The sequence below is a fragment of the Pyrgilauda ruficollis genome, unplaced genomic scaffold (assembly GCF_017590135.1).
Source record: "Pyrgilauda ruficollis isolate IOZ18807 unplaced genomic scaffold, ASM1759013v1 scaffold17, whole genome shotgun sequence".
In the NCBI taxonomy this organism is placed as follows: domain Eukaryota; kingdom Metazoa; phylum Chordata; class Aves; order Passeriformes; family Passeridae; genus Pyrgilauda; species Pyrgilauda ruficollis.
The window spans coordinates 2977392-2995579 of record NW_024515875.1 but is presented as its reverse complement, the minus strand read 5'-3'; the positions used below and the strand labels follow the sequence as shown (position 1 = coordinate 2995579).

The 18188-nt window shown below is 42.6% G+C and overlaps 1 long non-coding RNA gene across 2 annotated transcripts; it reads right to left on the bottom strand.

Moving 5' to 3' along the window:
* Positions 1-4126: 4126 nt before the first annotated feature.
* On the bottom strand, positions 4127-12169 carry LOC121351709. Of its 2 annotated transcripts, none has more exons than XR_005954824.1 (3): positions 11689-12169; positions 8421-9577; positions 4127-6046 (listed from the first exon to the last, which is right to left on the bottom strand). It is a non-coding gene; the product is annotated as an uncharacterized LOC121351709 (long non-coding RNA). The 2 variants fall into 2 exon arrangements; XR_005954825.1 differs by having other exon boundaries at positions 11703-12168.
* Positions 12170-18188: the final 6019 nt, after the last annotated feature.

Below are 18188 nucleotides of genomic sequence, written 5' to 3'. Positions count from 1 at the left end.
AGATAAGCCTTTACATGAGAGTACTGGTTAAATGTTTCTTTACAGTAACTGAGCTAACAATCTGGCTTAGGTTTTTTACCATGTATTAAGTTATCAAAAACTAGTTTTGTAAGCAAACAGCTCTTGTTTTGACTCAGTTTTACTTCAGAATAATCTGTCTGGGTATATTCTTTACTTATATTGATACTCAAATATTGAATTTCACCTATGTTTTACAGCTTAGCCAGGATGTCTTATAAGGAAATATAAGGCTATTGTAATTTAAAAAGCCAGAGGCTACTGATAAGCCTGAGATTAAAAGGAGAAAAAATCCAGTGGTGATCAGTTGCAATATATTTTGTTTAATCTTGATTGGAGTGTGGGAACCATCTCTGCTTGCTCATGTGTCATGGTGAGTGCCTTAATTGTTCCTCTTTTTATCCTTTGATGCTAAAGCTGAGGAAAATATATTTGGTGTATTTTTGTCATGTATCTAGTAATTGGAAGTGAATCTACTTTTGAAAAGCATTTCATTTGCTTGCGTATATTCACGATGAGGTAAAACGATGTGACTTTTGTTGTGGCTTTCTAAGGCAGTGGGAAATCGCAGAGTTGTGTTCATTTCAGTATCAGTTGAATGTTTTACTTCAACACCAAAAAACTCAGAATATGCTTTGAGGCACTGTGGTACTGCTTTAGTTATGTTCTGCAAAGACCAATGCCCTCATGCCTTTCACTGTCCAAGGCAGAAGTTGTTTTTGGGGGAGGAGTGTGTATTCTGGGAGGAGTATTCTGGGAAACAGCATCCTTTCTGGTTAGTGTCTGGCCAAAGTGCTCTGTATTCTTAGGCAAGGTGTGCTGAGGTTGCACAGTCTCTGGGCTGGCTGATGCGTGCCACCCTCCCAGATGTTCTCTGTTCTGCACCCTCCCACCCTTTCTGTTCTCCCCCAGAGAGGTTACAGGCTGCTCTGCTCTGGAGTGCCGTGACAGAGGCTGCTCCTGCCTCTCCCTGCGTCAGCAGAACAGGGCTGCAGCATGGAGTTCAAAGGCTACTGCTGCTTAGACAGTACTCAAACACTCCCACAGGAATGGCATGAGAGTGTCAGGGGAGGTTTAGGTTGGATATTGGAAAAAGGGTCTTCCCCAGAGGGTGGCTGAGCACTTGAAGAGGCTCCCCAGGGCAGTGGTTGCAGCACCAGCCTGACAGAGCTCAAGAAGCTTTTGGACAATGCTGTCAGGCACAGGGTGTGACTCCTGGGATGTCCTGTGCAGGGCCAGGAGTTGGACTCGGTGATCCTTGAGGGTCCCTTGCAGCTGAGCATATTCTGTGGTTATGTATGTGCAAAGATATGCCTGCCTGCAGCTACAAAACCCCAAGACAGAATTTGTAATGTGCAGCCTTTCTCACCCACTCATTTCTGTGAGGTACTGACTGTTACAGTGTCCACATACAATTGCCTTCATGGTACCATGATGAATTGGGGTAAACTGCTGTTTTGGGGCTTCTTATGTGAAGAGCTGAAAACCTCCATTTTTTGCTTCATAGCACTTCACACCTGCATGCACAAGTGTGCTTTCCATCGCTCCAGAGGCTGGTCCTGGTGGCTTTGACTGCAGCCCTGCCATGCTGTTACTTTTATGTGTTTCCTGTCAGCATTTCCATGCAAATTAGGGGTTTCAACCTCCAGCCACATAGGAAATACAACCAGTTATGGTAGCTGTCTGTCTGAAAGTTGGCGTAAATGGCTTGCTTGCCATGACACAGGTACTTTGTAGTGAAGCCTCCTGGCATACTAATGCAGCAAGCAATTACTTGAATCTTAAAAATCATCTTTCTTTTCCCACTTCTGACTCACACAGAAGGCAGCTTCTGCAACAGAGTGGAAAGGACGAGCAGACAGCAGAGTCTCCTTCACCACCTGACTCTGCCTTCCTCCCCACGAAGACCTATCTCATATGCAGAATGAGGCAGAGCCCCCAGGGGAAAAACAGCATCTAATCACAGCACTGGAAGCAGAGTGCTTATGCACACAGGTGCTGGTGCGAGGTCACACAGCCTCCAATTTGCGTTCTATTTCTGAAGCCTGGAGTACTCAAGTGACATTTTTCCTTCCCCCTTTCCCTCCTGCTCCCAAACCTTGTTTATTATACATCTAACTACTCAAGGCCTGATGATTCTGTCATCTTTATTTATAAGCTGGTGAGAAGAAAAGACAGAAGGTAGGCCTAAGCTGCAGTCAGGATTTTATTAGCTTACCAACTCTGCTTACAAGGGAGGATTGCAAGTGACCATTGCTAGAGGGTGAAAAGTCTTTTGGCCAAGCCCAAGCAAATGCAAGTCCAGAGCTGCAGCTCTGTGATGACTTTGCTGTTTGTTGGAAAGTAATACTTGTTAAGACCCCTCTATCTTTCCTTATTATCCTGTTGAGATAAAGCTGAGGTTTTATGTAAATAAGTCTAAGAGGGAAAGGGTTTAAAAGTAAAGTCTTAGTGTTTAAATCTGTAAGAATTTTACCACTGTGTGTGATGCATGTAATTTAAAAAACTATTACACTATAGCCATGGATAGATGGATGTAAGAGTGGGGGTTGTCCTACAACCTAAGAAACATGGGGCTTGTCTTACACAAGCTAGAGTGTCCTCTACACCATCACCTCCCCAGAGTTCTTCCATTTCTCAGAACTTAAGGCTGAAAGTAAATAGAGGAGAGATAGAAGGAATGGTCCTAATCTTTGGGAACTATTTCCCATTCACTGAAGTGTGATAACAATTTTGGATCGGGTAGCTGAAGTCTGGCATTAGTCTCTGTCTGTTTCTGTATAATATTTTCCTGGGTTTCTCCCAATGTCATTAAACATCATCAGTCCCAGGAAAGTCTAACAAGGACAGTGCTTGGATGAGAACTCTGCTGGACTGAAATATTAAATTATGACCTTTCATAGCACTGGTAGAAACTGGCAATTTTTTGTTGGATAGTTACACGCATGCTTCAGAGCACAGGGATTCCATGGGCTACTGATGCCACCTGGGCTTTGGCAAGTTCTGGGCTCGGGCATTTAGGTCAAACCTGTTCTACTGCTGTCTAAAATAGTCGCTTTCCACAGTTCATGCATATGGGCAGCTTCCCGTTCATTCAGGAAAGTACTGTGTAGCAATTAAAAATATCACAATAGCTTTAGGCTTTTTCTTGGTCTCTGCATATTATTCTTCTATGTGAAGGTCTCTGTAACCTCTTTAGGGCTTTCTGGGGAAGGAGGTGAGATTTTTTTTACAGGTCTGTATCTAAACTGCCATATGAATCTTTCAGTTTATATATGAACACCACTATTTACCATAAAGAGCTCAACAACTAAAGTAATACTTGCTGCATGTCCTTTTGAGGTAATCTTTGCTGCTTGGCTCAGTTCTTTAGAGTACAAGTGTTCTTCCTTCTTTGCAATGTTTTTGTGTCCATAAAGGGCCAGAAAGGATGTGTTTATTTTTACCCATTTAGAAAAGGATAAAGCTTAGATCAGATCTGGGACTTGAGTTCAGCACTTGAGTAGCAGCACTTACAAAGGCTGATCGAGACAAGTGAAATTGGATTTTGTTATCTTGTGTTAAATGCTCTGGCATGCTCATATCTTTAAAGCATTAAAAGCTAAATGTCCTCAGATTCAATGTCCTTTGGGCAGGAGAAATGCTAATGTTAGCTACAAGCCTATTTTGCTATGAAACTCCATGAACTCATTGAAAATGTTTTCCCAACATCTTAAAACTATTAATACCTTGACTAAGAAATTTGTTTGGGGATATTACTGCACACTGATGATGCATTTTTAATAACCCTGCCTAGGAAAGAGAATATTGGCTGGTTTATACAGACTCAAGTGGGTTGATAAGTGCGTAACAGATGTGTGTGACATGTTGGAAAACTACTTACAGAACAATAGCCAAGGTCACTCCTTGTCATGCCTGCAGTGTGTGGCAGAACTGCAGAGCCAGAACTCCTTCTCCTGCTCTTCCAGACAGGAGAAATGTGAACTCCTCTTCACAGAGCCATGCATAAATGGATTGCCTTCAGAAGAGGAAGACTCAGTGGCAGGAGCTGGTTACTATGGCTATATGCCTTGCTCACTCTAAATGAAGGAATCAAGCCAACAATCACTGTATACATTAGCTATATTTGTATATGAAGGAAGCTCATAGCCAGCAGCTGTGTGAAGGTGTTGTGATGAAAATCCAACTTGGCTCATGCCAGTCAAGGACTCGGTGACTTTCATGCCTTTAAAGCAGCACAGACTGAAAGCAGCAAAATCTATGCACCATGGGATCAGGTCCTTTGTCCTCCTTAAGCCTTTGTTTTGTTCTACAGAAAAGTTTCTTCTTTTCTGTGCCCCTAGTGATTATAGCACAGCCCAGGTAGGAAGGGACCTGGGAAGATCCTCTGGTTCACCCTTTCATGGGAAAGGGAGCCCAGGTGGGATTGTACAGGACCTGGTCCAATCACATCCTGCAGCTTTCCATCAATGGGGTTTCTCCTCTGTTCCTGGGGTGGAAATGGCAAGTCATGATTCTGGTTTGGAAGTTATGGAGGTGCTAGCAAGCCTGGGCTCTGGAATACATAATATGACAAAAACAACTCCTAACTGTGTTGGCTTCATAGTCCATCCTGCAGCCAGCTACTGATTTGTTGGGCTGTCATCGGAGCCACCTCCCCTTTGTCAAATGACATTAGAAATCACCAGAGAAGACAAAAGTAGTTGTGATTGGTGAGACATCTGTAGCACAACCACAGCCTTATTTTTGTGGCTTACAAATTTAAAGCCCTTTGCCTTTCCTTTTTGAAACTACCCACTGAAGCTAGAGTTTCTGGGGGGTACCTAGCAAATTTTGTTGCAGGGTGGATGTCAGAGGCGGCCATTGGTTTTTCCCTTTACCCAGTGCTACACAAAGAGGTATTTGATATGTGAGGGGTTAAGCCAAGGCTGTTACCACCAAAGGCTTGCTGAAACTCTTGTTCCTGTCTCCAGTGCCCAGATTTTCATGCAAGTGGGAGCAGTGAACTTGGGAACGCTCAGGAGGTGATTTGTAGCACACAGCCCAAGCCGATGGAGCGCTTCTATTGCCTGCTGTCACTTGTAATTCCACTGTTAAGGCTGAAGAGGGTTTTGCACTTCAAACAGGGGCAGGATCTTTAATCCCAATGGAAAATAGAGCATATTTGCTGCAGATGTAAAAGCTTGCCTTTTAAAAATGAATTAGGTTGTTGCAATCTACAAATATTTTAATTAGCCTGAGTTCAAATTAATTAAAAACTGTCATTTAAAGAATTAAGCGCTTGCAGGTTTTACAGAGTTTTGAACGATCTTAATGGAATAAAAAAAGACACTTGGAACTTTCCATATAATTAAAAATAATTGAAATCTTCTGCCTGCATGTAGATTAATAAATCAGCTAATAATTAAGCTAAGTTATTAGCAGTGGCTGTATTTAATGTTACATCTAGAGTACAGCCCAAAAAATTTTAACTAGTTCCACCATGAGACTGGAAATAATGCAATTTACCACCATTCTTCTGCAGTGGCTGGGATGTCACTCTTATGGCAGAGACAGAGAACACACACTTTCACTGGGGGATTAGCTGTGTCACTTAGCTTTAGTCTTGAAAGGTTAAATGGCTTAATGGTTGAATGGCTTGCATGTTTCTGCTTGAAATGTCCCTCATGCCACTGAGACCTTGCCTGCTGCTGGGAATGAGGGAGAACCCCAGAGAACATTTGGTGCTGGTAGAATCCCTCCAGAATTTCTTTGTATATGTTCTCCCTTTAGTGAAAAAAAAAAATGCCCTAACCCATATTAAAAGCCAAATCTGTGTGGAATGGGCTGCTTTGTGCAAGGCTTCAGTCAGGCAAACCTGGTGCCAGCCTCTTTAGAGTTTGGTGGCTGCTGGCTGTCTTATGCTTCTCCAGTGGCTCTGCTCTTAAAATATCACTCTGCTCCTCCAGAAGGACAGAAATCTTGTACAGGAACCCCAGCTGGTGCCTCTCGTTCAGTCTCCACACAGACATTTTTAAATAGGAACTTCCTGAAGGGGAGGGAAAAAAGCCAGATAAAATGAACCAATGCTAGTGATTACTCATTCAATAAATCCAGAAAGGTGGAATCAGCTCTAAAAAGGCTCGTAGGAATACAAACAGATCCCTTAGTCACAATCTGTCCTCACTGTGCCACAACATGGAGACTTTTTGAAGACTGTAGCTGCATATTTCTTATTTCAATTCAGTTAATCATCTCTTAATTTCCTGGATTAGTGATGCTTGGTTGGAGGCTATTGGAGGCAACATCTTTGTCATATTCCTAACTGTTATTCTGTCCTTAATATTTTACTTCAAGCTGAGAACATAAATGCTGGGCTGGATTTACTTAGACTGGCTGATCAGAAATACCATTGGTGTGGGGGGATGGTATATATCCTCTCTGTATTTGCATTTTTAATATTAATGATCTGTTCTTATCATCAGTTCACACAGATTTTTCAGCTTTTCTTTTATTTAGTGACTCCAATATTTATGGCTGGGAAGATATTCTCTTATCAATTACTGAATTCCTTTTTTATTGATATTTGAGATCTCCAAAGAAACTCTGATAAACATGGCAAGTGCTGAATCTTGTCAATTATATCTGTGCTTAATATCTTTCATCAGGTTGCAGCAGCAACCAAGGTGAAGTGTCACACTTGTTTCATTGAGGGTTTTTTTGGGGGGAGGAAAGGGATATCTTTGAAGACATTAATGAATAAAGGAGGAATAAGATTGAAAGAAATCCCTGCTAGCTATTCTTTTTTGCCCATATCTGGTTGTCTTGATTTGTAAAGGTGGAGCCACAAGCAATGAGGTCTGTTGGTGTTCTCCTTCTGCCGTGTGCCTTTCCCCAAGCCCAAGAAGAGAAAGGTGTGAAGGGAGATCACACGTCACCTCCTAGACCATCTTGTCCTTAGGTGAGGGCAGGGAGGGAAAGGAGGTGACACTAAGGGAAACCAAATGCTCTGAATTTGCTCAGGTATGGCTGAATGACTGGTTTGGATTTCCTTGGAATGCCTCCGCTCCAAGCAGCTGTGGTGGCTGGCCCCCCGTGCCCCCACACACACGTGCTCCCTGTGCTCAGCTCCTTGCTGCTGGACTGGACAGTGGGACACAGACAGGAACCCCATCCAGTGAGGGAGCACAGGCCCAAAATACCTTTCTATTGCTAATACCTCTGCACTTCTGGCTCTGATAACACTGGTAGGAGACACTTACAGGAGATAACAGGATTATGGCAGGCGTTGCTGAGTCCCAGAGCTTGGCTGTTGTGAAGGCACTCAGGCCACCCTTTTTTCCATGTCACGACTTTATCAGTGATTCAGGGTCAGGGCTGTGGAGTTCATCTCAGCAGAGCCCCATGTGACATGCCACACATTGTTTCTGCTAACAAACAGGCTGTGGTATCGGGAATAGGGACGGTGTGGAAGGTTCTGTTTCATTTGTCCTTTTGGACCTCCTCCCATAAGCCTCATACTTTTTTTTTAAACTGTCATTAAAACACATCTTGAGTCTGTAGTCTGAAAGACTGTGTCCTTTCTGGTTAGGAAAATATTTGGGTTTGAACTTCGAACTTCATGCATATGCTATGAAAAAATCAGTAAGACCTGTCTGCATTGCATGAGCATGGGACGGAATGGTGCCTACTACTTAAATGTCATTTGGTTTATTATTTCTGGGGAATGGATCTATACATCTGCTTTCTGATTAGTTACCTGGTTGAAATAAATTCAGCTTATTGGTGTCATACTTTAATGGGCATGCTTTTTACCTGACAAGGTACAGACATCCTGTGTGGCACTAGAAAACTGTAAGCAGTTCAGGTGTATTCAGGATAGTTTTCCACTTGTTGCAAATAGCTGAAACCCAAGTCTGTGTGTCCAGTGAAGAGTGAGCCAAATCTTCCTTCAGTGTAACTGCAAGTATAAAGGGCATTGCTATTGCCTTTGGATGTATTGACCTATTCTGTTGTGAACAACAGTGCCAATTAGTGCATTGCTCCTTACATGTGCAGAACCTAAAATCTGCTCCTCTCATTCTTCACTCAGAAGAATGCTTCTGAATTCATAAACTGCTTGGGTGAGAAACAACTTGCCATTCATTTTTGCACAGGTAAAATCCCTGCTTTTAAAACCAAGTGTACAAGGATGACCCATGTGCTGAGAAGCCTGTCTGCCCATGGAGAAGGGTGGGACTTGCTCTGAGGGCACTGTCAAATTCTTACAGCCCTATTGCCTGGACTCTTCTCCTGGTCCAACAGCATGACCATGAACACACAAAGAAGCCTAGTCCTTCTTGGTAGGTAATCTACTTGTAACTCCACACAGAGAAAGGAGTGGGAATTTAATACTTCATTATTTGTATGGATGTAGCCCCTACCTTTGCCTCAGTTTCCCTTTCCTAGAAAGGTGACAGTAATTTCGGCATCACACCATTTATTTAATCTCATTTTCCTTCTGATCATGATGTCTTGCATATCTTGAAGTATGAAGGTGTGTCAGTAATGGGTAAAGGTAGGTCTGAAGGCCATGCTGGCAATCCAATGGAAATCACCTGGACTTTAGAACTGCAGTTCCTTCTCTGTGGTTCTGGTGCACATTTGAGTGATGACAACAGGGGAGATGTTTCCGCTATGGAAAATCCCTGTCCATCAACTGCAGTACAAGAAGAACTAGAGTCTACCAGGACTGCATTGCTTAACAGGCAAGAGGCAGAATGATCCAACTCAAAAAACACAGCTTCCTTTTCTTTTATCTTTTTTTTCTCTCTTTTTTTTGTTAATATTGCACATTTTCACACCCAAAAATAGCCTATATTTTTCTCAAAGTTCTGTGTTAAATTTTTTAGCTAGTCTCCTGCTGTGAGTTTGGATCCTCAGAAAAACATCAGGTTGATTTTTAAAACATGATATACATTTTTCTATAGCTATATAAACAAAAATGTTATTTTGTTGCCCTTGTTGCAGGAGTTATTGTTAGGATCTCACTCTCTTCTCTAGCAGAAGCAAGGCACAGCCACCAGACCTGCAGAAGGGCATCTGGAAAGGTGAGATGAATAACAGTGTACACCCACAGAGTGGTAAACAGATTTTCAACCAAGATTGTTCCCAAATGCTCTGTTGGGGAAGAGATTTGAATACATGAACCTGCTGGTGAGAAGCTGCTGTGGGACATGCTGCGTAGATCCAAATCCAAGGTTTTCTGCTGAGTGAGTTTTGATGAAAATGAGTCACTCAGCTGGGCTGGTGGTCTTGTCAAATGAGTTCTTTAGTGTTTTCATGCTGCTGAGCTACTGGTGTTTAAAGTGAAGCTTCAAAGGGGCCCAGTGTTCCATTCCTGTTCAGCATTTTTATAGCGATCTAGCTTTGCATCATCATACTGGATATGTTAATATTTTCTTTCCCTTTTCTTTTCTAGACCATTGGGTGAGACTGAAATGCATATACCTACATACGTAGTAGATACTTTGGCTTTGTGCAAGAAGCCTCAGGTGTATGATCTGATATTTTTTTTGTTCCGTCTCCTTCATAATTTTTCCTGTAAAGATAAAGTGCATATTTCAGTTACAAAAGAAAAAAAAAAACTATAAAGAAAAATATATTTAAAATCAACTCGAGTCAATTCTGTTACAACAAAATTGGCTGCTGCTGGGGATCCAGTGTGACTCTGAAGAGAGTTGTGCCTGTAGCCTCACTGGAGATCACAGCTGCTGTTGTGCTTTTTATCAGTATTGTGATAAATTTGGTTGTCCTCTTCAAAGGCAATGCCTGGCTGGTCTCAGTGATGGTGTCTCCATGCGTTTTGGTCTGGCTAGGTAGTGCAACCTTTCTCCAGTGCACCCATAGGTTCCTCTGGGTGGTCCAGCACAGCCTTTTCTCACCATCCCTCTCTCCTGTAACTCCTGTCATCTCATCACTCCTGGCTCTGCCCTCCCTGAACAACTCCCCCCTTTCCCATCTCGCCCCGCTGTGCCTCTCCAGAAATTACCCCAGGGTTAGACACGATGTGCTCGTCAAACAGAATGGGAGCAGAAGAGAGGCTGAGCCTGACACGCTTCGGAGGGGTTTGCTGGGGGCAGGATTTCAGCTCCAGCATCGTGGGAGCACAGCAGGCAGAGTCTGCCAGGCTCGGCTGTGGTACAGCAGCATTGGCAAGGTCAAGTGTCCAAGAAAAAGGCTGTTTTGTCTGGTAGTGAGACCTAAGTGTGGAACGTCACAGCTGGGAGGGGAGAGGTTTAGAAAATAAACTTGTTTTCACATTTATAAGTATATATATATATATATATATATATATATATATATATATATATATGTATAGATATGTCCAGACATACACACAAGATGTGTAAATATATATGTGTGTCTCTCCTATATATACACTTACATGCACACATGCACACACTAGCCAGTCACTCCAGAATACTGCTGTTGGAGAGAAGGATGTCATGTCCATTTTTGGAGGTGTTTAAATTCAACTGACAAAAAGTGTCAAATCATTAGGCCATGTGAGAAGAACAGACTTGTGCTTTTTCAGGCAGAAGGTAATACTCCTGGAAATAGATTTTCTTTAAAAACTGGCCTTAATATTTCAAGAAGCTTTGCTGACTGAATTTTCAGCAGAGGTGACCAGCCCAGTGTATCTGTATTTGGAAAGAAGTAATGTTTTGTTGTTGCTTACAGAATGTAAATGCTGAAAAACTCACACAGTCTCCTTCCTGCAGTGTTTTCCTGCTAAATTAGCATCATGCCAATCACATTGGGTTTATTCCGTCAGCACTTGCAAAGTTAATAAAGTATCCCCATGACAATTGTTTCACCATTAAACTGTCTCTGTGTGTTTTAGTGTAGCTTGCAGTTGGCATAGGTAAACAAAAGATAGCACAAACAATCCTTGACTGAGAGTCGAGTTATGACTCATAGAGTTACAGCAGCGAAAAACTGAAAAATCACAAAACCTCCTGTGCATGCATATTTTACTTCTTTCACCCGCAGCTCCTCTGAAAAATAAGTTTCCACAGCAGCAAAACCAGGCAATCAGCAAGGACCGTACCCACCCCTACCCACACCTGAAGGGCAGGCTCTGAATCCTTGGAGCTGAAATATAAAAAAGGCAAAAAAAGGCAAGTTGTCTTGCAGGAGTTTGGCACCAGGAGCTAGAATATGTTGTGTCTGAAGACCTAGGAGTATTTTAGGACAGCGCTGCCTATTGAAATGGAAATGTGGTTTTCAGGCTGCTTGAGCAGACAGAGTGCATCACAGTCAGAGGCTGAAGTAGGCTAATGAAGTACCATGTCTTTGAAGTCCGATTGCGCAATAGAAACCCCAGAGAGACGCTTAGATTCCTTTTTTGCCTTGCATTGATCAAGACTAAAATACTTCTGCTATTAGCTTCAGAAAGGTTTAATGGAATTGGTGGTGGGACTACGGTAATTCTAATGACGTGCTATGCAAACAAATGCTTCGTTAATGAATACTCAAAAGATTAACCTGAATTGCCTGTATGCTTTTAACCCCCTGCCTTTCCCCGGTGGTTATGGATAATGCAGAGTAGTTTAAGGTGAGGTGGGGGAGGGAAACCCAAAACTCACTAATGGCAATTAGGCTATGTGATAGCTGGGAAAAGGAGGCACTGCAATTCTCAAAACATACCATTAATCTCTGACCTGATGAGCAGGGTGAGATGGGCAGGCAAGATCACTGGAGACGGAAAACTTCCAACAGAGGACATTGGTAGAGTGGGGGATGTGGTCAAATTTGGAGAAAGAAGAGTGACGAGGCATATGACAAAAGCCTTCTTTCCCTCCTCCGGTACATCTCCAGAGCCGAAGACTGAGACCATTTATTTAACGAGGCTCCCTTTTCTTCTTCTTATTTTTCTTATGGCTGTGAGTCAGTCTGAGATTGATTTATCAGCGCTGTTAATCTGCTCTCAAAAGGCTGTCAGTCTCACTCCCAGAAGCCAAGCTCTCCCATTAAAAACCTGACCTATTTAAACGTTCTTAAGATACCGTAATGATTGAATGTCAGCAGGGGAGAGGCAGCAGTGACAGCCCGGCAATGTTTATTGTCCCGGGCCGGAGCGGGAGGGGAGCGTGCCGCTGCAGCCCGGAGCGCCGCGCTTGGCATGGGATGAGAGGCTGAGGGACGGGCGCTGCCAAACTGGAAAGATCGGCTACGCTCTTGTGGTTTAGAGGGTTAATGCTCTGAAGTCCCTGCTGACCCCGTGCTGCTCAAAACAGGAAGAGGTGTCAGGGGTTTACATGTTGATAGCAATAGATCACGCATTACAGTGGCTTAAAAGCCACTTAAAACATTTTTGGTGGCTTAGGAATTATTTCACCAGGCATATTTGTATGAAAGCAGATGCTTTCCATAGAGAGATTTAAATTTCTGTTCTACTGTCACACCACACAGTAGCTGTCAGCAAAGAATTAATTGAGGGAAAATATTTAAAATTATGATGCTGAAAGGAAGGTGAAGAGATGTTCCTGATACCTCTTCAGGCTGCAGGTACATGCGTCCATGGCCAAGCACAGGCACTGCAGCAGGTGGAGCACAAAGGCTGGCAGAGACCTGAAAATCTCCAGTCTAATAATGGGAATCTAGCTGTCATAAATATACTTTCAATGTACTGTTCAGTGCCAATTTTCTCATGCTTAAGAGATGTAGCAGAGTGCAACTATTTTTAAATCTAAATTTCTCTCCCCCTCCAATTTCGCTTTGGGCCATCAATGGCTTAAGGAATTAAAACATAATTCTTCACAAGACAAAATAAATCACTTGTTCAGAGTGGGCCTGGCTTTGCTCTGGGATAAGATGTTAACATCTTTCTTCTCTTGAAACTATTCCCAGATGGATGAACTTTGTCATCCAACTAAGTCATTTTGGTTCTTTCCCATTTGTTTTTTAAATAGAGGCTGCAACAGCAGCAGGGACCAGTGACCAAAAAAAGCCCCTGAGGTAAACAATAGATTCTCATTCTTTTTAGATGCTTCTTGTAGAGTGATGATCTTTCTGCTTTTTTTTTTATAGAGCAACCCAGGGGATCCTGACTGCAAAGATGTTTTCTCCAAGCATCTGTCTCTTAAACTGGTGTCCTTCTCTCTCATTGATCTTGCTTTTCATGAGTGCCAGGTTATTACAGTAAACATTTTATTAAGAGTAGTCTAAAGGCCAGCTTTTGTCAAAACCCAGCTGGCTGGTTGATCTTTTTGTCTACAAAAATAGAGAGGGTTCATAACTGAGCTTTTTACAGATCCAATATGTCAACTTCTGTATATTAGACCAGAAGATATTGACACTATCTTCTGTCTAGAGCTGATAAATGTTATTGCATTCCTTTCCAATATGTAATGTTATTAAAAATAGTTTAGTCACAAGAGCTCCTTATCAAGACCCTTGTTTCCCTAGAAACAGTGACCAGCATTAACCTTTCTAAAAGTAGCCCCTGCAAAAGACAAATGTCTTTGGTTGTCCCTGTTACAAATTTAATCTAGGGAAAACGTGCTGCAATTTCTGTTTCATATTAAGAGGAAGCAAAAAAACTCCACAAAGGCAGGATTAATGTGCAGCATCCATTCATATCAGGCTAGCAAAGAAAATAAATTGATTATGTTTGAACCAGTTATCTGTGTCCCTTTCTAAGTGACAAAAGCATTGAAATTGCTTTAGAATTAGCTATGGAAACAGTTGTTTGCAACCCCAAAAAAGAAAAGGGAGGCGTGGGAGCAAGATTGTAGTGTTCATGCAGGACTGATGAAAGCTGACTATTTGAAGAACAGAAAAGATGTAAGTGATAACAGTGTATTTGTAAGAAGATGGCTTCTTCTAAGCAATGTAGGTGGTAAATGAGAATATTGTGTTTAGAAGTAAAGCTCCTGGCTACGTGAGAGAGGAGCAAGAGGGAGAGAGTATCAGCATTTTGTATCCTCATGGCTTGAAATAATCATATTCTCAGTCTTCTCAGCAGATTAACAATGTCCATAAAGCTTTGGTGATGCTTGTGATTTACCTTGTTTCCAATTATGTGATCAGGAGCATCTGCTTGAGTTTACACAACTACTCTCTGTTCACCTCAGCAGCCAAAATCACCACCTCTCTATTCTTTTTTGACAGATATAAAGCAAAAAGAGGGTGATTTAGATCCAACACCGACACACATCTGTGCTGCAGGACACCAAACACCTCTAAGGCAGCAGGCCAGGCAGCAACTCTGGTGTGAGTGTGACAGCCAGTCAAACTCTAGAACGTGACACAAGCTGCTTGTGTTCAGCTGGAGTGCAGGTTCCTTTCACAGATGAATACAGACCAGGATGGAAGGCTTCATCCCTAGCTCTTATCCCTGCCTCTGCTCCCTAGCAGAGCACTCTTTTCTCCATTCTGTCTGGAGGTGAGCATGTCTCTAGCACAGCAGTAGTGATTCTCTGTCTCTGGGTTGCATTCCCCAAATGCTAAAAATACCAAGTTACCAAAGTGCTCAAATCCTCAAGCTGCCACTCAGTCTCCTGTCTCTGAGCCTATCACTTCCAGAAATTCCTGTTTCTTACAAACCAACTTGTCTGTACAACCTGTCCCTGTCCAGTCATCAGTGTAACAGCTTTAAAAATAGCAGACTCACTATGCAGACATTTTCCTTCTTGACTGGTCACAAACCAAGTCACTTGTTCCTGTGTGTATCTAGGAATTTAATGAAGCTGTGGATAAGCTCCCTCCTTGCTTCCTTGGAACTGAATTTTGCAAAGCACAAATATATTGTCTTCCCTTGTGGCCAACAAGCATTATCCACAGTATTTATTTTCCTTTCTGCTTTTATATTCAGCTTATGCTAGAACAAAAGGAAACCTATATATCCATCTACCTATGCTGGTAAAAGCAAATCAGTCTAGCAGTGTCAGTTGTTTTGTTATTTATGGGTTGCAATGAAATGAGACCTGAGTTACTCATGGTGCTTTTTTCACAGGAAAAATGAGTTTACAATAAAAAGGCCAGACATTGCCTAAATTGGGACTCATAAATTAGTTTCCTGGAGCAAAGGGCTCACTAAAATTGATGCATACTTTGTTCTTTATCTGTGATTCACTTTCCAGGCAGAATCAATACATTCTTAGATTTCTTCCCTGTATTGCCTTGTTCATAAACTGGGGAACACCTGTGTATTCCAAACCTGAGCCTATAGTCTTGGCTTTAAAACTCCTGGAGCTCAAAAAGGGGTTTTAAAGCCCTTGGCTGGGATGTGAGAACCCACTTCCTAGCCTCGCTGCTTGAACGGAATTTGTAACCAAATTCCCTTAATAATCACTTATTCCTGGCGCAGAAAGCTTTGATTTTTATATTCCAGAGGAGTCATGTCTGAATAGTCTTAATACACACACACACACACACACACACACACACACACACACACACACAACCCCCCGCAAGCCCATGGTAATGAAGTTCTGAAGCACTTGGAAAAGCAATACTTGCCCTAGTGAAAACACAGAAGCAGGAAAGGCTTCTTCCATGAAGTCATGGAGCAAGAATGAAAGTGTGGTGAGGGGTGGCCAGGACTGAGAGTGCCATTCCCCACTGACATTCCTGCCCCCCTTCGTCAGGGCACAGCCACATGTGTCCCCTCCCTGGGCATTGTCTCCTCAGCTGGGATCCAGTGGACAAATATAGGCATGGGGGAAAACTGCTGATGCCTTTAAACAGTTATCAGCAGTGACCTTGAGATAGGGGCATATAAAGCCTGGACCAGGTAGAGCAGTGACACTTTCTGTGTGCTCTCCAGGGTGAGTACCAACCTCTCTCACTTTTAAGTGTGGGTGCTGTGCTCTAACACTATACCATGGGTTTGATATGATGAAGGTTTTTATGTGGCTTAAAGTTTTAGCAGTAGTATCAGTAAATATCTAGCCTGTGATAGTCACTGTAGGATGCTGCTTGAATGGTAGAATAGCAAATACATGTTTTTTCTCTAACATCAGTGCATTCATTTAACCAGCTGGAATAACCACTTAAGGAAGTGTCAGGTCCCCTGTAATTATGCATCTGAGTGAAATGATTAGCCAGTGCCTGCAAGTCATCTTTTTGCCTTCTCTATCATCTGCGAGAGATGATGGTTTATTTGCAATTTGCAGTTTTAAGCAGCTTGTTGGTCCAAGGCATTCTTTAATCCAGCCTGAGTTACAGCCCTTGGAGAATGACTGGGCTTCCTTTCCAGGCCAGGCAGTGCCACCACAGTTGCTATTGCATTATCCCTGCCTGCCCTCAGTGCTACAGTCACTTTCAACAGCCCCAGTAAAGACAGCCCTTTTTACCAATCCTGGAGGCACCATCAAATTGTTGGTCCTGGACATGCCACTTCAGTTTATGTAACAGTATAGGCTTTCCCCAGGGAGCAGGCATTTTCAAGGATCTCCCACAGCTGATATACAAAGGCTGGCTCTTTCTGTTGTTGGCTACAACAGGTTGAGAGGGAAGACCTTTAGCTTTAGCACTGTCTTTCCCGACTATTCTGCATTTTAAAAATAATCTTGCATCCATAACAAAACAAAATTTTCCCCTTCTTGTATCTGCTGATGAATTTGGCTCACTGAGTTCTCTGCACCCCAAGGTGTGCACAGCCTGAGCTCCAGCCTCTGCCGTAGCTCCAAACACCCAGGCTGCTGAAGGAAAAGGATTCTCTCCCAGCTGCCAGAACGCTGCTTTACACCATAACATACTCACTGCAGTGGTCCACCATGGACATGAGGGGGGAAAAAGGAAGAGATAAAGAGGTGTTAGCTGAGGAACTGTCCCTAGGAGGCCTGCAAATGGAGCCAGGTTGCACAAAAGTGATTCAGAGCACTTTAATGTATTCTAGGACTTGTGGGAACCTGCCTTGGGTCCTAGAGATTAACACTGGAGGGGCCCCTCTGGCATTTGCACGTTTAATGTGAAATTACATTTATGTGCTCTAATGCTGTTCTGTTTAAATGTCTGAACTGATGTGATTTCATTGCTCCACTAGAGATGAGACACACTTAGAGAGAGAGAGAGAGAGGCTCTGCCATTGAGTAGTGTTTCCAGCTGGGAATTTTAGCCAGTTCAGAGGACGTTAAAATAATTGGCGATACTTGTGCTTATGTATGTGCTTAATCTTTAAAAAGATTAAGGTTAAAAAAATTACTTTAAAATCTAGAAAAAAATAAGGCTAGTTCTGAGAAAGAGAATTTTTGCTCTACAGCAACAAGACAGAAGGTATCAAGCTTTTACTGCAGCAGCGGGAGAGGGCTGGATGTAACGCTTTGGCAACTCTGCTGTCTTAGGGCTTTATGTTCCCTAGGAGGAACATGTTGAAAAAAAAGCTGCCTTGATTGACGAGGAGTTTTTATCTCTACCAGGATTTTGTTAGAAATAAATTGAATTAAATTTTGAAAGACTACAGTGTCTGCCTTGGTAGGGGTCTTGAAAATTTATCCAGCCGGCCTGGATATTGCACAGTAAATAAAAAGGGAAGAGATTAACCTGAGGGCCACTTATGCAGCTTTAAATAGTAGTCAAATGGTGTCCTGACTCAAAAAAACTCCAAACAAACAAAACCCCCCCCCTAAAATTCTAAAGTTGTGTGTGTGCACCTTGTAGCAGTGGAACTTCTTTCAGACAAGGGCTGAGAAACATGCTGAGTAGTTTATATGTGTTTAAGTATTTATGTCTATGTCTGTAAAAAAATCCCAAAAATAAACACCCTCTCCCCCATCATATCTGTTTGATGATTTTAGAGAGTACAAAACAAATTAATTACTTGGATGTACAAACGCAGCAAAGTTGTCTTACTGAGACCCATGTCCCCTGCCCTCTCTTTCACTAAAAAAGACTTCTAAACACTGTGCCCTTGTCATTTGGGAAAACGAGTGTGGATATTAAGCTGGACTGATAAACTCAAAGCAATCTGAAAACATATGAAGCCCTTGCACCAATTCTGCAGACACTCTTGCCCTCAGCCATGCCCTGCTGCAGGGGGATCCCAGCCTGGTGAATTCAGAGGGAGCAGCACCAGCTCAGGGCCTCCCAGAGCCGCGTTAGTCCTGTTTTTATTGGCGTGCTAATTCCTGAATCAGAGAATTGCAGAGAGCAGAGCTGTTTCCAGCTCCTGTGCTGACTTTCTGCAGTGAGAGTGAGGGCAT